At 46.9% G+C, this 23,536-nt stretch overlaps 1 protein-coding gene across 22 annotated transcripts in view; it reads right to left on the reverse strand.

Annotated features, from left to right (window-relative positions):
- The window catches only part of SGMS1 (sphingomyelin synthase 1), a 265,936-nt gene that overhangs the window by 50,072 nt on the left and 192,328 nt on the right, over positions 1–23,536 (reverse strand). Inside the window, exon 1 of one of the 22 annotated variants that reach the window (XM_064594564.1) lies at positions 2,918–3,112. The exons of 20 other annotated variants lie outside the window; for them this stretch is intronic. The gene's annotated coding sequence lies outside the window, so the exon portion shown is untranslated. Of the gene's footprint in view, positions 1–2,604; positions 2,891–2,917; positions 3,113–23,536 lie in introns of those variants that run through there. One more of the 22 variants, XM_064594563.1, reaches the window with a different exon arrangement.

Raw genomic sequence — 23,536 nt, forward strand, 5'->3', positions numbered from 1 at the left:
ACATCTTTTATGTCACAGATCGCAAGTAAAAGAACTCTTTAAAAATCAGTTAAGGAAAAGAAGACTTAAAGATTACAAGTAGGCCAATCACACACACACACAGTGCCAACCAACAAATGTGGAGGAAAAAAAAATTCAATCTCACCAATTAAAATCAATTACAGCTACTGAGTTGCCAAAGATGAAAAAGAACCATAATTTTAAAAAACCCAGCATCCGCATGTTCCGTCAGTCCCACCTCTGAAGTGTGTCCTGAATCCATTCACTTCTCCTTCCTTCCGTGCAACCACTGCAGCTCAACACCACACCTTGGGAATTTCTGCCTCGACCTCCTGTGCTTACCGTCCACCCAAAGTCCAACTGCATTCTCCATAAGGCGGCAACGAGAACCTTGTAAAGTCTGACTCCCATCTCTGAAATCCTGCAGCGCTTCCCACTGCTCTGAGAAATAAAACCCATGCTCAACTATTACGCAGCTTATGAGACCCTTCCTGCCCTTGTATGGCCAAGTGCCGCCCCTGCACACTTCAATTATGTGAGTCTCCTTCTAGTTCCTGACGGCCCCAGGACATTTGAACAGTCACTGCTACCTGGGACACGTTCACCCTCTTTCTCACTCAACTTCCAGGCTTCCACTCCTATGTCATCTCTTCAGATAAGCCTTCTGTGACCATCCCCTTACCTACATCATCTCCTTTAGTGAGTGTCTTTCTGTCCTACCACACTGGAAGCTCCGTGAAGGAAGGTCCTTTGCTGTGTTTTTCCACTACTGTATCCTCAGGAGCCAGCACAGTGCTCGGTACCTGGTAGGCACTCAATATAAATCTATGTTCCACGAATGAAAAAATAAATACTGCGTAAGGAAGGCAGTTGCCACTTTCTAACTCTAAGAACACAGGTCTTAAATCCAGATTCTTCACAGTATGACAATAAACAGATTATGCTCTTTAAAACTCATTTTCTGGGGTGCCTAGGTGGCTCAGTCGTTAAGCGTCTGCCTTCGGCTCCGGTCATGATCTCAGGGTCCTGAGATTGAGCCCCGCATCGGGCTCCCTGCTCCGCGGGAAGCCTGCTTCTCCCTCTCCCTCTGCCTCTGCTTGTGTTCCCTCTCTCGCTGTGTCTCTCTCTGTCAAATAAATAAATAAAATCTTTAAAAAAAATAAATAAAACTCATTTTCTCCCACCTATAAAAAGAATAAATCCATAAAACACATCATCAAAAAAAATTCACTAAAAAATAAGTAATCTCTTAAAAAGAAATACAGCTAGGATTTTCAGATGGAAAACACACATCCTTTAATCATACCACTTCTTCCTTTAGGAGGAGGAGAAAATGACACTGAGCTGTACTGGCTTAAGAACTTTGTTAAACATGCAAAAGGAATCGGCCATCCCACTGTTATGCCTAAAAAGGAGGTTCAGAGAGGTTTCTCAGTTTTTATTCTTTGCCATAGGCAAAGTAAAGAGAAAATCCAGAGTCAGTGCCACAATACAAAAACCAAACGTATTCAAAGAAAATTTACAATTTCATAGTTACACAATGAATTAAAATATACTTTTTCCTCCCCCTCCAAATTATAAACACAGTCATTTCCCACCTAAAATGAAGCCCTTACATTTTTTCAGTTACCAAAATCCCCCTCGGGCGTATGTTAGGTCAGTGGGAGACAGAGTTTCATCGTGGGAAATAGGAAGTCTTACAGGCGTTTCCCAGTGGCTTCGGGAAAAATGAGACCTCGCAGATTCCTTACAGATGGATCGTTCGTTCCTCTGTAGTTGCAGCTGAGGCCTGGCTGGGGTACGACCAGAGAACCAGGCAGACCTGCGCAACATGGCGTTGAGATGGCAGGTTGCTAGTTACTCCTCACCCAACAGAGCCTGGCCGCTAGAACAGAACCACAGACGTCAGTCCGGAGCTCTCTTTTTTTTTTTTAAATATTTAATTTATCTGACAGAGAGACACAGCGAGAGAGGGAACACAAGCAGGGGGAGTGGGAGAGGGAGAAGCAGGCTTCCCGCGGAGCAGGGAGCCCGATGTGGGGCTCGATCCCAGGACCCTGGGATCATGACCTGAGCCGAAGGCAGACGCTTAACGACTGAGCCACCCAGACACTCCAGGAGCTCTGTTTTTTTAATGCCCAGATCATGGAATGCTCATTTCCCCCCCAAATTCTGCATTCGTTAACACCTAAAACGTTTGACAAAATGGCAGTTTCACATACAATGAGAACATTTTGTTATCCTAACCTGAAACGGTGGCCTGGCTCATTAAGAGCATTTCACAATCTTGTCAAATGAGCTACAGATGTAAACTATGGGATCAAACAATTTAACTTCCAAATGCCACGGGTTATTTCAGTATAAAAGAGAAGCAAGGAGCAAGGGAAACTATGGATTTCATTTGTAAAAGGACGAAACAGCAGTTATGAAGATCGAAACTGGAAAATGACTAAGAATGGCAATTGTACACTACGTTTGAGGGAAAGAATTTCTCAATAAGGAGGGTATTTAGCAACTAAAGATGCCGAAAATGGCTTTCCAAATTATTTCTGAAAAGTACATTCTGACCCTAAAGTAACAGAGGCAGCCCCACGGGTGGCCTACCATATCTGGACCACGCTCCACGCCTACGCCGGAGGAAGTCAAGACACACACAGAACGCAAGACCCTCACACTAGGTAAGTCCTGCTTGCGTACACCTCGGGTATGTTCCAGAGACGCCCTGATCATGAAGAGAACTTGTTGATGAGCATTCAGAGAGCAGATGACCCACGCGCTCCGGCAAGGGCGACAGGCACAGCAACTTTCCTGAAGACGCAAGCTCAAATTCATCTTCTATTTATAATCCTAATGAGCTCTTCTCTTCGGTATAAACAGAGCCAGCACTACAGAGCTAAGGACTGAAAATTATACCTACCTATAAGAGCCAAATCACGTCATCAAAATAAAACCAAACGTATATTAAGCACGTTACTAAGCATTAAACAGTGTCCGGGGCATTCTGGGAGCCCCAGGAACGCACACCATGGCTCCTTCCTAGCTAGGTTCCTGTGTCCCAAAACCAAATTCCTATTCTCCAAGCCTACTCCTCTCATATGCCTTCTCCGGTCTAGCCAACTGCAATTCCACATCGGACAGACTCAGCAGGCACATCCCCTCTCCTCCCCTCCCATGCAAACCATTAGGGCCAATGGCATCAGGCACAAGACCCACAGGACTCAAGGGCATATTCGTGTACTAATCAGAAACTTTTATTCAGAAGGCCCCCACACCAGCATGAAAATATTAGTCTGACGAAGGAACATCAAACCAGTGTCCACAAGAAGGGCAGAATAATGCACTGAACTTGGAGTTACTTTATCATTCCCCAAATGATTCATCAGAGTTTTGTTTCTAAAACTCATCACTGTCCTGAGCAGCCATTCTGAAAAAGTGCATCTCCGACAGTGAGAACTGATGATCTGGGGAGAGTAACACAGAGAATGCGACAGGTGGGATAAATGGAACCAAAAGTACCAAAAGTGTGCAATAGGAGATAAATACAAGGCATGTATGTAAGATTCAGCACAAGCAGAACTAATTAGATAGAAATCAGTTAAGCCTGTCATAACCTTTATGTAAGGCAATGTGACATTATTTACCAAAATCTACAACCTACTTTATGCCGCAGAGATTGTTTCTAAGGATCTGGCTTACAGACATATTAATGAGTCAAGATGTTGGTTCAAAAGCATTCACTGCAGCCATGATTATAGACCAGAAGCATCTAAACATGCTTCATTGTGATCTGGCTAAATAAACGTGGAACCTCCTCACAACAGAACACCATGCAGTCAAGAAGGAATGAAGCAGATCTGCAGATAACAACATGTCTGCGATACGGAATTATGTATTATTTTCATTCAAAAATGCATGTATTTGGGGGGCGCCTGGGTGGCTCTGTCGGTTGAGCATCCAACTCCTGACCTCAGCTCAGGTCTTGATCTCAGGGTCCTGAGTTCAAGCTCCACTTTGGGCTCCACACTGGGCATGCAGCCTACTTAAAAAAATAAAATAAAATAAAATAATGTACTTTGCTGTACAGATGTAGATCCATGTGTGTAAGCATAAAAAGTCTACAAGTACACACAATCAGAGCCCATGGGACAACGGGGATGGTGACTGCAGTGGGTGGGGGGGCCTCATTTGTTTATATGTGATTTCTATGCAACAATCATGTACCAGCGGGCCCCAGTCCATCTCTGGGAAGAGTCCCCGCGGTACAACAACAAGAAACTGACCAATGGAATCAGTACCCTCAATGAGCAACTCTACACCATGGTAAACAAGTATCTTCTTGGAAAGCGAGCAAGGATATGGAAAGATACATGTGCTATTGCTGCCGATTTCAAGCAGGCTTCTGTGCAGTCTCTGCAGGGCTTAGTCATGGTTTTCTACACGGCCAGAAAATGAGAGTTCAGGTCTACACGCCAAACCCATGACAGTTACCCCTGGTGACTTAACACTCCCACTTTCCTTCTTACAGCTCAAAATTTCGTATCATGAACACTTAATATTTTTCTAATAAAAGACTGTAAAAAGGGCGCCTGGGTGGCTCAGTTGGTTAAGCGACTGCCTTCGGCTCAGGTCATGATCCCGGAGTCCCGGGATCGAGTCCCGCATCGGGCTCCCTGCTCAGCGAGGAGCCTGCTTCTCCCTCTGACCCTCCCCCACTCATGTACACTCTCTCTCTCTCTCTCTCATTCTCGCTCTCTCAAAATAAATAAATAAATCTTTAAAAAAAAAAAAAGACTGTAAAAATAAATAGCTGTTTGAAAGATGGATGCCCTCCCCCAACACACACCCATTCCATCTCCTACCCCACCTGCACCAAAAATCCCCCCAGCACACCCCCTAATCCTGTTATCAATGGCAACCTAGGGAAGGGACCCTGCAAGCTGCCAGACTGGTTTGAGCAGACAGATGGAAGTTACAGCTCCTCACAAAACCAGCCCCTGAAATCGTTCCGGTCTCACGGACTCCCTAGGCCTGTCACCCTGGGCTTCATTTTTATGAGCTGCCAGTTTTACCCCAGGACTATGGGACTCACATGCCGGTAAGAGCAGCACCATCGTAAGCTGGCTGAAACCGGATCAGCACACGCCTACCAGCTCTCTGTAGTTCCCCGAAACAACTAACACATGTAAATCAAAATAACAAAGGTCAAAGTCTTTAGGAGCAGGTTATTAACTTCAGCAGGAGTTACACACAAAGTACAATGGCTTCTTACTAAGAAGGAAGAAAGTGCTTTCTTAAAAAAAAAAAAAAAAAAGAAAAATGAATGCTTATAGCTTTTGTTTTCAGGTACCCTGTAAGTATACAATTATCTGTTTCTCTCAGCAAAAATTCTGGGTAAGTTTACTGTATCTCTATTTTACTGGTGAGGACAAGGAGGCTCAGAAAGGGATTCCAGGTTAGATCTTTGTGCTACAGTTTTAATTCCATTACATCAATTATCCAGAATTTCTCACTGAATTATTTGAGATGAACAAAGAAAACGATCCATTTCTTCCTTTTATTATTCCCTTTATTAAAAAGACTTCTGTTGCAATTCTATTTTATCAGGATTTTAAAAATTTATATAGGATTTTCATGCAAACTTGTATTCTCATGTTTGGCCTGAAGTTTTAAAACAATCTTGTTCTTTCAAAACATGTTTTTTTTTTTTTTTTCAAACCATCACTCTTTTAATAAAGCAGGACAAAGGATGGTTTTCTTCTTGTATCATTTGAATTAAATGGTGTAAGCATCACGTGCAATAACTGTGCCAACTGTACAGAGCAAAGTCCAAGAGAGCACCAAAAAGAGAGAGAAACACGGTATCTGTAATTTGGAGACACAGGATATAGAAATTACTTGAAAAAAATCACAATGGCTTTATAATGAATAGTTTCCACTTTCCTTGGTAAAAATTCCATAAACTTGGACTTGGACTGCGCTTCATGTGATTTTTTTTAATTGCCTTAAATATAAAATTCTCTTAATACTATTTCACATACACACAACAAACAGACATATATAATTTTGTACTATTAACGTTCATTGCTTTTTTCTCAACAGGCACAGATGCTCTTTTGGAGTGTGGTCACGGCTGCTCTCTCTCACATACACACTTAAACCTGAGGCAGCCAAGGGCCCGGTGCTTCCAGAGGGCACTGGAAGGTCCAGGAATAGGTTCGAATTCTCCCTCCTTCCTTCACTAACAATGGTACCATTTGTGTGATCTTGGGTGGGTTACTGAACATTTAAGCTTCTTGTTTCCTCATCTCTAACATGAGGATAAATAATATCGATCTCAGGTGGCTAAAAAAAAAATTTTTTTTCTTGCCTTTTTGCTTTGAAACAATCTGAAATTTAGGGAAAAGCTGCAGGAATAGGACAGAAAACAGAGGTATACCCTTCACCCAGCTTCCTTTCTGTGAGCAACTAAGATGGCCAGGGTGCAGTTATCAAAACCAGGAAACTAATCCTGCTGTGTTCTTAGTGACCAAGAGACAGACCTTATTTGCATTTCACCGGTGTCCCTGCACTGTCCCCTTCTCCTCGGTCTCCCCCAAACGTGGCCGTCCTCGACTGGCCCTCGCACTTCCGGCCCTTGACCCCCCTGTCTGCAGGAGGTACTCTGTAGAGTGGATCTCAGATGTTCTCTCAAGATCAGCTTGAGGTTGTGCATTTTTGGCAAGAACACCTCAGAAGCGCTGCTGTAGCCTCTCCGGGGCATCGCAGGACGGGGCACACGATGTCCCCATGTCTTATTACTGGTAATGCTAACGGCTGGTAACCTCGGAGAACTGTTTACAAGTCATGGTTCTGGCACACAGTACGTCCTCCACCAATGGTGGCTACGACCCTGGCGAGGTTTGGGCTAAGAACACAAATTCTGGAATCAAGTAGATGTGCGTTCTCGTGCCCATCCCACCAGCTCCCACCAAGCGACCATGGGCGTAACTCCCCCACCTTTCTTGGGTGTAAAGACAAAACCACCTGTGAAGTTGTCACGAAGCCACCACACGTTCTGAAGGTGACAAAAGGAGAAAATTCAGGTAAAGCACTCAGTGCCTGGAAGTCGAGAATGTTCCATCAATTGCTATTATTACTTTGTAAGGAAGTTACTTTTTCTGCAAAATAAGCACTGTGACTTAAGGAAATCTGAGATCCAGGGAAAAAGGCGAGTTTGGGGCACTGCAGGGGGTAGGCTGGAGTGCTGTGAGCTGGGGGGGGCGCAGAGCCTCTCCCTGCAGCCGGCCATGGAGGGCCAGCCCCCCATCGCTTCCCCACCCCACCCCGGTAAGGTCACCACCCCTCCCCTCTGAGCTTGAGGTTGCCACACAGGACATCACATTTTTTTCTTCTACAGCTGTCTCTGCTGGGTGTAGACTAGTGAAGAGGGAAATTCAGGACACCTACATGTGGGACTGAAAATCTCTGATCAGACAATCCCCCCCTTTTAAAAGACAAATCTAATCCCAAAGGAACCAGAAAATAAACTTCAAACTAACCCTGAGGGGTCTGGATATACAAGTGGAAGCTTGAACACTTCTCCATCAGAGCATATGAAGAACCATAAAACCCATCACTGTACCACAGCCTTTGTGGCTTTAACCTCAGCTTTGGGAAGCCATGTCCAACCTACAAACACATGAGAGTAACAAGAGACACACTTGTTACTCTGTCCTGCGGCTTAGCTGTTAATTGCCCAAGTTATCAGGGCAATAACCGTCCGACAGAGCCGACTCTCTGGCTCCCAGGGGCCCCGGTGACCTCTAAATGACTTTGAAGGGCACTGAATGTTCAGAGGGCAGTTTAAGCCAAGAACTGAGCAGGATCAAGAACCCAAGGCCACAGGCGCCTGGGTGGCAGTCGGTGGAGCATCTGACTCAATTTCGGCTCAGGTCATGAGATCGAGCCCCGCATCAGGCTCCGCAGTGGGCATGGAGCCTGCTTAAGATTCTCTCTCCCTCCGCCCCTACCCCCATTCACATGCTCTCTCTTTAAAGAGAAAAAAATATATATCCAAGGCCCTTCCTTAGCACACTTCTGCTCTGAGTGTGGAGGGAAGGTCCGCTACTAGCTTTCTCACTTCCTGTTCTTACCTCCTGGGGCAAGGAGGGAGGTGAGAACAGCAAATACTACTCAGAGCTTACTAGGATCTAAGCTTTTTACAGACACGCTCGTTGAAAGCAAAGCAACCCTATGAAAAGGAGTAAGAATCGCTATGGACAGGTGAGGACCAAGGCCCCAGACGTGAGCTGAGGTGCTCGAGGTCACACACTGAACAGGCTTCCAACATCTGGCTTCAAGCCAGAGTGCCCCACACTCAGGGGCGTGCACCTCCAAGCGAGGATGCTGTCCCTCCCCTTCCCTTCACATGGTAGAGTAATGCTGACAGACGATTCCAGAATGTGTCTTCAGGTCCTCAAAGTGAGGGGGCACTGTGACCACACGCCTTGTTATCATGGACAAATTCTTCTCCCTTCTTGACCCGCCACCTCAGGAGCACACTCGGGTCGCCACCCCTGGGGGCTCCTAACACAGGGCCCACCCGCCGCCTCCACTCCTTGCCCAGGCTAGCGTGTCCACCATCCACACCCTTGCTCCACAGCTGGGAGTCAAGGGCAGGCTTCCTGTCCAGAGCCCAAGCTGTGGACAGACTTGCTTCTGGCCCCAAGTGCCCCTCAAGCTCTATCTGTCACAAAGACCATTCCTGAGCACAAGTCACACCTGCAACAGTGGGGGTGACATCAGGGGACAAACCGCCCAGGAAGTTCCACACAGTCTCGCGTTCCTTGACCTCTTAGGCAAAGGTATGCAAACATAACTAGGGTTCTTTCAGAGAGCCCCTTTCCTGGGTCGAAAGCCCCTCCCTAGCTCCTACCCCCAGCCCCCAGGGCTCCAAACTCTGAAGAGCTTCCCACCTCCACCCCACATACACAGCCGTGACCTGTTCCCCAAAGACACATCTACTTGCGTCTGTGTGAACGTATTTACCTTATATTATCTTTTTCCCTGCCCATTACAGAAACAACATACTCCCCTTGTGAGACAGTCAAACACATTCAAGTGCATTCAAGGGCAGGCAGGCAGGATGGGTGAACAAGCCTCTTCAGCCCCGTCCTTCAGATAGTCTGTGCTAACAATCTGAGGTGCGTCCCTCAGGACTTAAAAAAAAAATGCAAATCTAATTGTTAGATGAAAAAAGTGAGGGGAGATTTATACGTACTGTATCACGCCACTGTGTAAAAGACAGGGAAGCAGATACACACATAAAATATCGCCTAAAGGCTTCAACGCAGTTCTTACAGACTGACCCTGGGGAGTGGACCTGGGTGGCGAGGGTGCAAACCACCCTGTGCCCGTGAATCCTCTCTTACCACCTGAATGTGGAACACGTGAATGTATCATCTACTCAAAATATTGGTTATTTAAGTTAAATAGTACAACAGAGAAAATTTACTCATTAAAAGACCCAAACCATGCCTAGCATAGAGCAGGTACTCAATGGCTACACAGAATGAATGAATCAATGAGTCTAACTGTCTAATGTAACAGGAATTGGCCCTCAACGGGCACATGCTGTCTTAAGTAACCTACAAACACAACAACGGGAAAACCAAGAAAGGTGCCCCTGATCTGTTCTTACAGAGGAATGGTATCAACGAAGAGGGAAAGAGTTTAGATATCATCTGGCAACTGTAACATTCTGAACACTTTCTCCCAAGACTCCCTGAGCAGAGGGTAGACACAGCCACCCGAGGGCCTGGGTGCACAGGCCTTAGGGACCCCACGGTAAGAGGGCTGATATTTTCTGTTCATGGTTTACCTTAAAACCCCATGTAAATCCTGTGTCTTGCCCTAGACTACAGTCAAGGCTAGCATCCCACAAAAACCATCCCCTTTGCCGGAACTTTCAAGAAATCATGCGCCTATCATGTTACTTCACACCTCTTGACCCACCAACTCTTCTCTGGGGGAATTCGAGCACCTCCATTTGAAAATCACACTCTAATTGAATCTTTTAGGTTTACAAACTGGGGTCATCAAAGTGCATTACCCACGGTCACACGGCAATGACAGGGCAGAGACTTGACCGATGGGCTTCGTGTGTGTCTCCTCGTCCCCACATCTACCCCACAGGCCCTGCCACCACCAGTTGCCCCAGAGGAAAGCCCTCTGGAATCCCAGCTGGGTCCAAAGGCCCAGGGGCTCAGTAACAAAACTGCTCTTTTGTAGCCCTTTGACCACGCGTGCTCAGCTCGGTCTCGCGGTGCCCGCAAAACACAAGATCTCTAACAAGCCCTGTATCTCATTAGACTTTGTATGAAGCTTTTTGTTTCACAAACAAAACTGCTTCTAAGCACTTTCTTAACTATTTGGCAGCACCATTTGCATATTGGCTAATGTACTAATTGCAGATCTGTGTTTTATTTACATGTTAAAACCAGAACCTCGGTTTGATAACATTTGGCTATCCCAATTTTGACTAATTTAATGTTTGAAATAGCACAGCCTATCGGGTAATACACATTCCCCCCCCCCCCCCGATTTTAGCTGGTTCTCTCTTGTTTCAAAGTAACTTCACATTGAAAAATTAGATTAACCTATTTTCTATAAAGAATTCCTTGAATAATAAACCACTGTTAAATATCTGCACTGAAATTATGTCCGATTCTTACTCAGATGGTTGGTACTTTACGTTTGTGTAATGCCCCTAAATAAAATACATGCACCATGTTTTATGAAATACACCTGCTGCAGGAAAGACACTTCAGCTGGAAACCAATTTTAACGACGAAATAAAAAGTATCTTTGCGAGAAACAAAATACACAAATTTTGAGATTGCTACTGTAAAAATTTCCTGAATAGAGCATAAACTCCGAAGAATCATTTTACTCCCTCGGGGAATTTCAGCCAATAGAATGTTCATGTCTAGACGTTTTAAAAGGAACTGGGAAATTTGATGTTTGCACCAAGTTCCTATGGGGGTGGAGGCATGTCCAAACAATTTCTCTACTGGATCAAAGATCTCCATTTCCCAGGAAAAATTTCAGACACTTTAGGTTCAAATGAGTTCCACTGTCACAAAGGTGACCTGTGCACGAAGGTCAAAGTGGCAGTGGTCACCGTCAGGGTCTGGTCAAGCAATGGAGAGAGGTCATGGGGGAAACCGAGGTCATGGGGGCGACACAGTGATGGCAGGAATCTGCCCCAAGAAGAGGTGTGTGTGCTCCCCTGGCCCTACCATGGAACAGAAGAACGTCAATGAGAGCAAGTCTTTCCCAAGCATCTCCAGGATCTCGTCCACCGTTCTGCGAATTCCCCCAACATCTGCCGCAGCAGTGGTCAAGTATAAAAAAAAAAGGCGTGCTCCAGTTTCACGGCAGATTCCAAAGCAACTCAAAACCCTTCGAAACAGGAAGGCTCCCAGGCTAGGGGACACGAGAACTAATGTCAAGTCACTGACGGCCCCTTCTAATCCTTTAACGTCTCTCTGAACTGACCTGGGCAGAGTTCAGCACCTCTCCTCACCAGTGCTGCTGTGGTGGGGCCTGATCAGACAAACCATACGGAAACTTTTCAAAACCAGGCACCGCTGCACAAGAGAAGAGAGACTGTGAGCGTGCTCAAAGCATGGCGAATTTTATACACGACTAAGCTCTAATGTCAACAGCTTTCTGCCCAGGGAACTACAGAAGTAAAACAAGATCTAGCCACACCCCCTGAGAGCGTCTTATGATTCAAGGCCATAGTTTCTGTAGGAGTTTGATAAATCACACCAATCACTAGGACTTAGATTTGGATCTACTTCTCGTAAACACAACATCGTAAGGAAAGGCCTCGCGTTCCACCTAACCCCACGAGCCAGGGAGGCCGCAGTCGTACCTCTGGGTTCTCCTAGAAACTTCACGCCATCGAGGCTGTCCTCCTCAGGGAGTCCCTGACGACCAGCCCATCGAGCCCTGCACAAAGGGTGACACTGCCAGAAGTGTGTACCTTTATAACGTCAGCAGGGCACAGTCCAAGAGTTATTTCGGGAACAGGAGAAAGAAAAGTCAACAGACAAAAAGTAAATAATTGGAATAACAAACATGAGAACAAAGTGTTGGAGTAACATGATATGATGTCTGAGATTTGCTTTAAAATACCTCCCTCCCTGTCCGGGAACCACAATCACAGAGAGCTGACAGTCGTTAACACTGAGTGATCAGGATCCAGAGGTCACTTAACCTGTCACAGTACGTTCTTAAAAACTGTTTTTTAAAAACTGCTGCAAGAAAATGTTTTTTAAAGCTCTAATTTAGTAAGAACTCAATTTGTTTTAAAAATAATACATGGATATTCACAAAAACAGACAGTGCCCAGAAAAAAGAAGAAAAATAAATGCACCTACAAATTTCTGTGGGGTGGTGGGATGAAACCAAAGGGTAAGTCGGCAGATTCCACACCACCACCAGCAGAGCACCACCGCTCACAGCACACGGGTCCGTCCGGCAAGGCTCACGCATTCATCATCAATTACTGGAGCCACCATGTCTTGACTGCACTTACCCTTCTAGGGTGGAGAACATGATAATTTAACACACATACACATAGTGGAACCAGCACCTCTTTAATCACCCACCCACACACACAACATTCCCTGAACAAAACACGACCTGACCCTGACTGTGTACCCACGTATTACCCACCTGTCACTCCAGTCAGGTGGGCCTTTGTACACTAGCTCTTTGCTCAGAAAACAAGGACGTATGTCCGGTTCCTCTGCCCGAAGACACCAGGGCTAGTTCACAACAGGAGGATCAGACGCTGACAGGGAAGACTGCCTCACAGGACACCGATGACGGGGACCAGAAGCAGCCCGAACCATCGCCTGGCGTCGACTAGGAAGACGTGCGCTAAGCTTCACTCGTGTGGTCCACTTCTTCACTTGCTTCGTCTTTCTTTCTAGCACCACAGGCAGATGACAATCAGAATCTCTGAGAAACTCCACTGCAGCAGACAGGGAGGCAGGTGAAGCTAAGAGACTGTTCTAGAAATTCCACCTGACAAAGGTACTGAGTTCTGAAGACCAAGTGCTTGAGAAAGCTACACAGACTGGCCACCTCCCCGACAGCTGTGCCTCAGCAAGAAAAAACATTCTCCTGGCAAAATGTTCTTCTGTCAGTATGGACACCCAAGATGTGGCTAACAGAAGCGTGGGCCGAGCAGTACAGCCCCAGAAGATTTTGCAGGTGAGCTGATAAAGGTCCAACCCCCAAGCCAAGGGGATTCTTTTGATCTTAGGTCCTCAGAACACTGGTCATCCTATCCTCCCAGAGCAAGGTACTGATTACCCGAGAGTTCAGACTCCCGACCTCTGTCACCTGAGTCATACATCCTATCTCTATATAGACGCTGCGAAAACTACCACGTCAGCCGATCCTTGGGCCCAAGGGGAAAAGCATTGCCATCCCCTTCGCGTTATCTTTCCTCTCTCAGCTTTTAAGAGAAACTTTTTTTTTTTAATTTAAATTCAATTAGCCAACATATAGTACATCATTAATTTCAGAAGTAGAATTCAGTGATTCATCAGTCTTATGTAATACCCAGTGCTCATCACATCACGTGCCCTCCTTAATACCCATCATGCAGTTACCCCATCCCCCCGCCCCCTGCCCTCTGAAACCCTCAGTTTGTTTCCTAGAGTGAAGAGTCTCTCATGGTTTGTCTCCTTCTCTGATGACTTTCCATTCAATTTTCCCTCCCTTCCCCTGTGATCCTCTGCACTTTCTTCAGTTCCGCATATGAGTGAAACCATATGATAATTATCTTTCTCTGACTGACTTATTTCACTCAACATAATACCCTCTAGGTTCCATCCACATTGATGTGAATGTAAGTATTCATCCTTTCTGATGGCTGAGTAATATGCCATTAAATATATATACCACATAAGAGAAGTTTTTCTTAAAAACTGGCCAGTCCCTACCTTATGGATGATGTGAATCTTATGAGGTTTCCCATTTTGCTTTGAACCAGGAGTCCCTGCTAAATGTACAGGCCAAATCTGCAACCGGACTGAACCTAAAGATCCAATGCTGGTACCTAAAGAGTCTGAGCCCTTTTCTCGTGACTCCTATAAGAAAACAGTGCTCAAAGGCCAAGTGAACCCCCCTTTCCAGGAAGATGAGTCAGGGACAGCAACACAGGTGACAGCACAGTGCGGATTCTCACCTGAGCCCTCAGAGGATGTTCTGAACCATAGTTCATGACACATGACAGGGCAGGATTTGTCCAGACCCGATCAAGAATCACATCCGCTAGCCAACTTTCAAACCGTGGGTTTTCTCAGAAGGTGTGGTCTTTCAATAGGTCTGGATAAGTTCTGGTGCCAGGCATTATGAAATGGACAAAGTAAATCTGAAGTTATGTGAATAAACATGCAAAAAAACCAGCAAAAAACGCCCGTTCTTTATAGCTGCCTCTGCATTTTGCTTTAAGTCGTGTCTAACTTATTTCAAGGGCAGGAAAGCAAATCAAGTTTGACCCCAACGTTCCAGGCTTTTGCTTTTCCTTCAACACCAAAGAGGCTGGCAAGTAATAACTGGTATGAATCTTTCCTGCCTAACTAAAAAGAACAATAACGGAGTTAATGACTAGCTCTTAAAGGAAGTCAAGTAATGAACCAAATTAACAAATCCCTGTGTTAAGTAATTACACTTTATGAACTAATTACCGTACGCAGAACAATGCTGTCATCGGCGTGGACGCCCTTTAGCTTTTACACTACAGGGGCAGCTTGACGACAGCACCTGAGCGAGCCGGGGAAGAGCTCAGGGTCACACCCGACCACGGAGCTTCTCCCTCTGGTAGAGACGTCCGGAGGCATCACGCCCCGAGGTGGCAGCAACATCCACACCCTGCTCTCTCCAGCCACACAGCCACGCTTTCCTGATCATATCCTCAGTAACACCTTTGCGAGTACCAGCTAGGACAAGCACCCTGGTGCGGGCAATTCAAGATGGGAAGCACAGCGGTACAAATCAAGTTGAACAAGTTGCTAGGGTTGTCCCCGGGACACCAGCCATAAATGGTTCCCTTCACCACGATGGAGCAGGTGCAATGTGGCACCGCAGTCCGGGCCCAGATTTGTTGCCCCCTCACGACACGGGACAGCACGTGGCCGCTGAGCGTCACTCCCTGCCATGGGCACCGGCTGCCATCAGCCTGATGAGTGACATGTGACGCTTACCAAGACTCGGTGACATCTGCCTCCAAACCTGTTCACGCAGGCTGGAGCTGGCTTCTGTCTCTACCTGATTCAATTCAATATTAACACGAATTTGAGTCTGAAAACCAAGTGAGCGGTTGTTGCTATAAAAATGAAACTCAATGCTGTAGGAAGACGGGACAAACAAAACGAGCTAAGAAGAGATTGCTGCCACATGAGGTGTGTCTGAGACCACGTTAGTGTTCTGGGGGGAAAGGAGGACTTAAAGTCCCGATGGGCTCCATCCTGGACTGCTCCGGACGGCCACTGTGCCGGCACCGTTCGGATGGAATAAGACTGAACACCATCGGTGAGGCAGGAGGAGTATGCTTCTCGTGGGAGTGAGAACGTGGAACACCAGTCAGAGGACCAGCGTCCAGAGACATGGTTCTGACGCCACATCCAACACTGGCCACTTCTGAACACCGAACATTAATAAATGTTCATGGTGGGCGTATGTCATTTCTTACTATTCTACTCTTCACTGATTCATCATGCAACCAAGGTGCCAACTGTACTTGACATGACTCTCTAAGGAACCACACCAAGGTCCGGACCCTTGTATTTTCCTCTTTCCCTGAGGAAGCTCTGAAACAAGAATGAAAGAGGGACAGTTTGCCCTGATGAAATCTCAGCTCCCTTTCAGTGGCCAGTGTCCCCCAGGATCTCACTTCCTTAAGCTCTGCAGAGCAGGGACCCAGTGCCCTCCATCTGGTGGCCAAGGTTAAACACTGCCCCTTCTCTTTTCTCTCCATTTACAACCCCCATTAGCTCATACAAGTATGACCAACTCGGTGTTGAGCAAGGCAAGGCAAAGGTCAATTCAAACTATAAAGTGTCGTTCTCTTCCCCAAGATGCTGTGTTTCAGAAGATCGATCTATGTTCACCCATCTGTAAGTAGCCGCAGTTCAAGAGCACACAAAGAGGGAGTAAAAAAAATTCAGGACCGTGGAAGGGGGGAAATACTGGAATCAGAGGGTGAAGGAAAAGGTTAGTCTTACCGCAAATCTACTTTCACAAAGTAGAAAGAACTAGATTTAAACTCTATGATTTTGGGAAAGTTAACCACCTTTCCAAGCCAGTCTCCTCATATATAAAATGTAACCACCTACTCCATAGGATTAAGTGAGATAAAGAGTTGCAAAGCACTTAGTATAATCCAGGCACATAGCAGGTGCTCCATAAATCATGGCTACCTTCAGTAGAGTAGTACCTTCTCACACCCAAGCCCACGCCCTACCCAAAATAGCATTATTTTCCACATCTTCCCTCTCTTGATTTAAGAACTCCAAGCTTCTCTTCAAATCAGCCGGGTCCCCACACCTCTGACTCTCCAAAAGCATCACCTCAGAGACTCCACTACGAAGAAAGCGCTAAAGAGCGAGGTAATATCACTTGCAAGACATGTCTCCATCCCTCAGTGCACTCTCGGGAGCTCAGCCATTACGGGGCACTCAAAATGTGAACATTAACTGGCTGATTTAGGTTATTAAATTGACTCAAAATTACTGTGCCCTAAGATCACGAGCAACAAACCACACACACACACACACACACACACACGGACTGGTTCTCTTTACGTCAATATCCCCGGCCCATTCTCCTGCAGTGAGTCTCGTCCTCGAAGATCTCTGGTGCGGCGGCTGGATTTAGAGAGACCCAAGTCGTCCGCTCCGCAAAGAGCAGGCCAACGTCCTAGCCAGGGTCCCTGCACGCCAGCTGAGAGCCCGCACGGGGCAGCGTGCCCTGCGGTCACAGGCAGAGTCCTGCTTACGCTGTCACTCCCCAGCTCCCAGTTCGAGAGAAGGATCTCGAACCTTGGATCATGCATATCCCCAGTAAAGCAAGATGAAGATGGTGAAGGGTACAGGAGCATGGAGTCAGGCTGGCCGGGTCTAGTTCTGACACGAGTGCAGACAGCCGTTGACACCAAGCAGAGAGGGGAGGGGGGAGGACACAGCGGGCCGATTTTTAACAATGGCTCAGCCGCATACACATCTGGTCCTGGCTCCGTCCCCTTCCACGAGAGAGAAGATCAATGTTTAAAAGTTCTGAAGGACACGGTGTCTGAGTTTATTTAGATGCCTGGTCTCTATGCCTCTGTGCATGAGTTATCCTTTCTGGATAAACATCAATTCAGACTCACTGCTTTGAGGACAAACACATGCTGAGGAAGCTGCCTTTCCCATTCGCCGAAGACGACAAAACCCAACACCTGTCACCTAAGCAACCATTCAGGTTCCAGGGTTATTCGAGATAAATCTGTTCTTTCCTTTAAGGAAAAGCTTTCTTTCTCCTCAGATGTTACGGAATCACAAAGAAGCCACGGAAAAAGAAAGGAGGTGTGGGACCTACGAGGGGATGGTGGGGACAGAACCTGCCTCAAGAGGCACAGTGGGTCCATTGGAGAACTGTGACCGAGACCCCGCCCCGGGAATGAGCCACGTTCCCAAAGCCTACGCATAGAACCCCTTCCAGCCCTGGGCTCTGGGTTCTGATATGCTAGCAAATACTTTACAGTACCGTCAAGGGTGTACTGCGTGTGCCTTTCTCATTCATAAAAGTCGCAGTCCTGTTACTTTTCTACCCTCTCTGAGCTTCTCGGCAAATAGGTCTTTGGAAAATAGTCACTATTCGCCTGAAATGACAATTATAAATAAATACGTATGCACCTCAAATGGAAATCCCCACACAGATCGTATACAGTCAGGTTCATAACAGCTCCCAAGCGCCGGAGCATGCACCTAAAATACCTGAAGGAACTGGAAGATACTGAAATGTTAATTAGCGACATGGAATTATCTTAAATTTTTAAATTATCAGCTTTTAAGTCAAAATGGTTTATAAAAGCCATAAAATCATTTTAATTTTTAGAATTTTTAGATTATTTTAACACCATAAAGGTGTTCAGCCCAGTTGCACGCCTTCTCTAAGTGATGTGAAGTCACCCCTCAGTGCCCAGAACAGGTGTGGGGTGTCCTGACTCGGAACTTTCTGGTATTACTTCCCAAAGGGGAGCTTCTGGTAAATTCCTGCTATATTCTGTGCGACCAGCACATATTCAGTTCTCGATCGAACCAAGCCAAGAATCTCAATTCCCATCAAGTCACCACAGGAAGACATTCACTGAACAAGCTGAAAACCATCCAACAGTTCTCTTTTGATATGGCATATATTACTGAGCAGGCCTCGTGACCATATACACATGCATACGTGTGTGCACACGTGTATGCATGCAGGTGTGCACACGCGTCCGTGCACACATACATGTATATCTATGTGCACGTGTGCGCACATACATGTGTGCATGCACACAGGGTGCACACATATGCGCACTTGTGCGAAGCATTATGTATATACATATGTGGGCACGCACATACATACATGTACATGTGTGTATACACACACACTTTTCCCCCATCTACTCCACAGAGACTAACCACCTCTATGATAATATACATTCTTCTTCTTCAAGACAGTACTGAGCCTTAACATAAATTACAATTCTAGCCAGGAGTTTTATATGGCCAAATGTTCAAAAGAATAAAGAGAGGCGCCTGGGTGGCTCAGTCGTTAAGCGTCTGCCTTCAGCTCAGGTGATGATCCCGGGGTCCTGGGATCGAGTTCCGCATCGGGCTCCCTGCTCTGCCGGGAGCCTGCTTCTCCCTCTCCCACTCCCCCTGCTCGTGTTCCCTCTCTCGCTGTCTCGCTCTGTCAGATAAATAAAATCTTTTTTAAAAAAAGAAGAAGAAGAGAAATACTACTCATAAATAAATTCTTCAACATGATGGGCTCTATGAAACGTCCAGAGAAGGCAAACCGGTAGAGAGAAAGTGGGTCAGCGGTGGCCCAGAGCTGCAGACGGGAACGGGGAGTAGCGGGAAAGGGCGGAAGGAGGCTCGGATTGACGGAAAGGGTCTAGAACTGGGTGATGTTGCTGGTTGCGTGACTCTGCAAATTTATTAAAAATCTCTGAGTGAAAAGAGGTGAATTTTATGGTATGTGAGGTGTTATCTCGGTAAAGTATTTAAGTGACAGGGTGATTACTGGGACTTAGCATTTTGTTCGGGACTGGAAAGCAGCTAATAAGGACATATTCAAATCCTGAGTTTTGAGAATGTTCCTCCCAGCATCTTCTAATGGCCCGAATATCAAGAGAGAAGATTAGCTAAATTACAGTACTTTCCCACAATATTCACGGCGACGGTAGGTGATGGAGGGAGAACAGAACAACGAGATGTGCATCACAGAGAGTGGTAAAACCACAGCAATGACGGCACAGCCATCCTGTCGGTCCTGCAGTCCATGCTCAACGGTCCACCTAAAAATGCCAGAGATTATGAACCACACACATGTGCAGAAACAGGCGCAGGATACACGGAGGGAAAAGTGCCGAGCAGAACAGCGTGCCTAGCGGGACGCGAAAGGCACACGTGCAGATTACCCATGTGTAGGGATGGGTTTGCGTGTGTACTTGGAAAGATAAATGCCAAACTGTTCGCCATGTTTATGCTTTGGAAGGGGACTCGGCGGGGAGAGAGAGGGCTTTCCCACCAACGTGAAATTAGGGATTCGAAGTATGGGCACCGAAGTGCTCAGAAGGGTTGTCACCGGCTACACGGAATTTATATGGTTACGTTCTTTTTTTAAAAGATTTATTTATTTGTCAGAGAGAGGGAGAGAGAGCACAAGCAGGGGGAGCGGCAGAGGGAGAGGGAGCAGGGGACTGAGCAGGGAGCCCGATGCGGGGCTCGATCCCGGGACCCTGAGATTATGACCTGAGCCAAAGGCAGACGCTTAACCAACTGAGCCACCCAGGTGCCCCTATGGTTACGGTCTTTTTAACTGTTTTCTCTTACCGGAGAGCAAGGTTAGTCTGGTGGTCGAGAGATGGCCTAGATTTAAATCCTGGCTCTTCCGCGTACCGGCTGTGGGATCTTGGGCCAACGACTGGGCCCCTGTGTGTGGCAGCTTTCTGCCTCCGCGACTGGGAGGTAAAAGCACCTCCACAAGCCCGTGGGGATGAACGAAGTGTGCTACACACTGCAGGCCCTCAGAACAGGGTCCAGCATGCAGCAAGTGTTCCCCATTGGCGTGCATCAGCGTGTGCACCCACCACACCTTCTCGGTACGAAGAAAACGCAGACAGCAGCTTTATTTTTGTGGCGAAAAGAAAGCAGGAGACCAGCGACAGCGACGTCTTGTTCCAAGTATGTGCAACGTGAGTATGTGAGCAGGAGGGGCCGGGCGCTGGGCAGAGACTGGACAGGGGTCAGAGCCTGCCTTACGCCCAGTGCTCCTGGCACCGAGCTCCCAGGGGGCCCCAGCGAGACTGAGGCTCAAGATGTTGTGACCGACTCCTACCACGGCCGCCACCCAGACAACAGCACGGCCTCGCGGCGACGATAATCAGCACGTGTGACCAGACCGACGGCAGAGACTCCTGAAACACAACGGCTTCGGATAACACCGTGCCTAGTAATTGACCTCAGTGGGACTTGTGGCTTCATCGTGAGGCCGACAACAGAAACCAGGGTCAATTACCTGACTCCGGAGCTGGCACTGCGGAAAATCATGAACAGTCACAGTCCAAAACCAGCCAGCAGACCTCTGCCCTCCTGCCAACTGCCAAGCTCTAAACGAGCCCTGTTTCCCCCATCTTTCGTTGTAGGAGGCACTTTAAACGTCAGCATCCCTCACACCCTTTCCAAGGACACCCTGTCAAGGTGCACGGCGCGCCCACAACGCTGTTGGAAGGGAAGGACACTCCCATCGGCTGGGTGGTCACCAGGGACCCAGTTCTTGTCTTTGTCCCCCGTCCCTGCGGTAGGTGTTTTAACCTCTGCTTTTACAAAGGAAGAACATGGGGGCCTGGAGAGACCAGTGTCCTTTCTCGGGGACACCTGTGAGTGGCAGCACTGAGAATCAAAGGCAGAGACGTCTGTCTGTTTGCAAAGCCTCTGCTTCCCCCACCCCCAGCTGCGTCCTCAAGTGCTTCCCACTTTCCACTCTGGCTGCAAAGCTTTCCTCCAAAAAGCCTGCACCCCCCGCCCCCAAATTTCATACCAGCTAACCACACATACACGACACAAGCAACGGAGTGTTCCCTGAATGGTAGGCTTTTTACAATGGTCACAGATGACATTAGCATTTTATTTTTCACTGGCTTTGTCTCTCCAAGGCTGACCCGTTCTCAACGGGACACCACAGTGTTGCCAACAGACCCACCCTCATCCCCACAGGACAAACTGCAGACACTCCTGCTTGCAGAAACTCATTTCTCAAAGTAGATTCCATTCGTCTTTGTCATCTATCCTCCGGTATGAAATGTCAGAGACAGATGCACAAATGAATTTCTGTCAGCCTGATTTAGTCAACTTGATTTATGAGCTACAGCCAAGGATGCAGGGGGGATGAGGGCAGAACAAAACTCTCGTGCCCAAGAAGTCGTGTGTGAGCTCCCTCTGACGGAGCCAGACGGACCTTTTTAACCATCTCTGTTCATCGTTCATTTTGATGCACTGTTTAGAGAAGAAAACGGACTTTACAGAACCACCATGAATTTGTCTGATCGAGGCTAATTAATGACATCATTCATCAATTACTTCATGAGCCTGTACTGAAATGGGTGCTTAGTAAGCATTGGGATCATTCAAAACAATGGCTGGTTCGCTCATGTTCTGATGTCCAATTATTTTCGTGTTCAGTGCCGCAGAAGTCCAAGCTTAGCATCAGCTTTCTCAAAAATAAACCTGTCTCATTAGTGCAGACTTTTGTTTCAGCAAATTCAAATTAACAGAATGAACTGCCCTCATAAAACTACGGAGAGTAAACAAAGCCATTAGACATCTCAGCTCGAGTCAAATGGCTTGAGAAAGAGGTCACGATCCTGCTACAAATGAAGAGTTATTGAGATTTTCAAGGAGCAACACTGTATGTCAACCAAGAAAACACTGTACCATCATACTGTCCCTTGTCGGATACCATGAAAAAGCTTTTTACGTGTATGAATAAGCTAAATCTATAAATACAGATTACTTGGACTGTCAGGAAATCCTTCAACTCTTCTCTGGAGATATTTAATTAAATGAAGAACTAGCAAGATATTTACCCTGGACTCCGGCTGAGTCACAGTTTACAGAGTGTATGACAAGCCTTCACACACTCTGTTTCTGTTAACCAGAATCTTAAATTTTAAATGCTCAAAGGAGCAGCTTGTTCCTTGAAGAAATTGGGAGAGAAATCCATCCTTCATGCATTCATTATTTTGAAATTCGATTTTTTAAAGTACAGTGTTTTGTTTTTTTAAAGACTTATTTATTTATTTTGAGAGAGCGAGAATGAGAGAGAGTACATGAGAGGGGGAAGAGTCAGAGGGAGAAGCAGGCTCCTCGCTGAGCAGGGAGCCCGATGTGGGACTCGATTCCGGGACTCCAGGATCATGACCTGAGCCGAAGGCAGTTGCTTAACCAACTGAGCCACCCAGGCGCCCCTTAAAGTACAGTCTTAATGACAGTCTCATCACAAGGGAACAGACGCGATCACCTCTCCCTGGGGGGTGTAGACGGTCATGGTGGGAACACAGAAAGATTCACCCAAACAACACTTGGCCGCAGCGCTCTTGTCTCCACATTCCGTGTTCTATACAACGTATCATGAGATGAATAGGGTTACAAAGACAGGGCCTGGAAGTGCTCTGGACCCTGGCGCTGTCTCATCAGGCACGCGCCCGTTCTAACCTGAACCTTCATGCGAGCTCTCCGTTCCTGCTCATCCTCCCTGCTGGGCTTCTTCTCTTCCTTGTCTCCACCCATTCATCCCACACACTGCATCTCATTTCAGGTCCCACTGTAGGTGCTGGGGATTCAGGGGCGTGCGGGGCCCACCACTTCTGGCTTCCACAAATGACGTCCCCAGGTGGCTAAATTCAGATGTTTGTAGACATGGCCCGTCATAAGCTTGCCTGCTCTTAAGAGGCCTGTAAGTTGCTGAGGGCCAAGGCAAGTACAGAGGGTAAGGACACGGGCACCCATCATTCCTTCAGAGCAGTCTTGGTGTAAGGAAGATGCTACGGGGTCTCCAGGACCATGGGACATATTAGGATCTATGGGCATAATCATTTGTCCCAAACTACAACTACTCAGCCTTAAAAACAGCAGAAAGTATGGCCAAGTTTTCTCAACCCACATGCTTTTTCCATTTCTTTTTAAAAAGAACAGGTTTAAAAATCTTTACATCAAAATGAACG

The sequence above is a fragment of the Mirounga angustirostris genome, unplaced genomic scaffold (assembly GCF_029215605.1).
Source record: "Mirounga angustirostris isolate CCGP_5_RB_7025 unplaced genomic scaffold, mMirAng1.0.hap1 SCAF_6, whole genome shotgun sequence".
In the NCBI taxonomy this organism is placed as follows: Eukaryota; Metazoa; Chordata; class Mammalia; order Carnivora; family Phocidae; genus Mirounga; species Mirounga angustirostris.